Source organism: Bos mutus, chromosome 11, assembly GCF_027580195.1.
Source record: "Bos mutus isolate GX-2022 chromosome 11, NWIPB_WYAK_1.1, whole genome shotgun sequence".
Classification (NCBI taxonomy): domain Eukaryota; kingdom Metazoa; phylum Chordata; class Mammalia; order Artiodactyla; family Bovidae; genus Bos; species Bos mutus.
The window spans coordinates 59152872-59154346 of record NC_091627.1 but is presented as its reverse complement, the minus strand read 5'-3'; the positions used below and the strand labels follow the sequence as shown (position 1 = coordinate 59154346).

The 1475-nt window shown below is 42.0% G+C and overlaps 1 non-coding gene across 1 annotated transcript; it reads right to left on the bottom strand.

Annotated features, from left to right (window-relative positions):
* Positions 1-448: 448 nt before the first annotated feature.
* TRNAG-UCC (transfer RNA glycine (anticodon UCC)) lies at positions 449-521 on the bottom strand. The gene has a single exon. It is a non-coding gene; the product is annotated as a tRNA-Gly (tRNA).
* Between the last annotated feature and the right edge of the window lie 954 nt (positions 522-1475).

Here is a 1475-nt window from a genome sequence, read left to right as displayed (position 1 = left end):
TAAGCTGTCTGAATAACTCTCATTCCTCTGGAGAGGATCCGTCTTTACTCTCTGGCTGCTAGTAACATGTTCTCTTTGCCTCTGGTGTTCTACAGTTTCACTAATATATGTAAAGGTATGGATTTGATTTTGCTTACTCTGCTTGGTATATGCTATCCTTGTATCTGTAGATTTTTGTCTTTTATATGTCCTGGAAAATTCATGGTCATTATCACTTCATTTCAATTTTTTTTTGGCCATACCACGTGACATGCAGGGATCTTAGTTCCCCAACCAGGGATCAAAACTCTGCATTGAAAGCACTGAGTCTTAACCACTGGACCACCAAGGAAGTCCCTAGATCTTTCTCTTTTATTCTTATGTATTTATTTATTTATTTATTTATTTTGGCTGCAGTGGGTCTTAATTGTGACATACAGGATCTTTAGCTGTGGCATGTAGCATCTAGTTCCCTGACCAGAGATTGAACCTGGGCCCCCTACATTGGAAGTGCAGAGTCTTAGCCACTGGACCACCAGGGAAGCCCCTGTCTCTTTAAATATTGGTTCTCCTTTATCCTCTCCATTTTCTGTTTCTGGGACTCTGATTTAATGTATATCGTATTTCTCACTCTACATATGTTACCTCTCTCCCTACCATATGTTTCACCACCTTGTCTCTCTGGTTTGTATCCTCCATCATGTTATCAGTTCTATCTTCCAGGTTACTCAATCTTTCTTCATTTCTCCCTGGACTTTGCTTAACTTTTTTACTATTGATCTTTAAATTTGAATAATCACACTTTTCATTTCAATAAGTCCAATTTGTTTCTTTTCCAAATGTACCCTAGCATTTCAGATAGTCTCTTGTGAATTGCTTAGCTTTCAGTTCAGTTCAGTTCAGTCACTCAGTCACGTCCGACTCTTTGCGACCCCATGAATTGCAGCACGCCAGGCCTCCCTGTCCATCACCAATTCCCGGAGTTCACTCAAACTCATGTCCATCGAGTCGGTGATGCCATCCAGCCATCTCATCCTCTGTCGTCCCCTTCTCCTCCTGCCCTCAATCCCTCCCAGCATCAGAGTCTTTTCCAATGAGTCAACTCTTCGCATGAGGTGACCAAAGTACTGGAGTTTCAGCTTTAGCATCAGTCCTTCCAAAGAAATCCCAGGGCTGATCTCCTTCAGAATGGACTGGTTGGATCTCCTTGCAGTCCAATCGACTCTCAAGAGTCTTCTCCAAAACCACAGTTCAAAGGCATCAATTCTTTGGCACTCAGCCTTCTTCACAGTCCAACTCTCACATCCATACATGACCACTGGAAAAACCATAGCAATGACTAGACGGACCTTTGTTGCCAAAGTAATGTCTCTGCTTTTGAATATGCTATCTAGGTTGGTCACAACTTTTCTTCCAAGGAGTAAACGTCTTTTAATTTCATGGCTGCAGTCACCATCTGCAGATTTTGGAGCCCCAAAAAATAAAGTCTGACACTG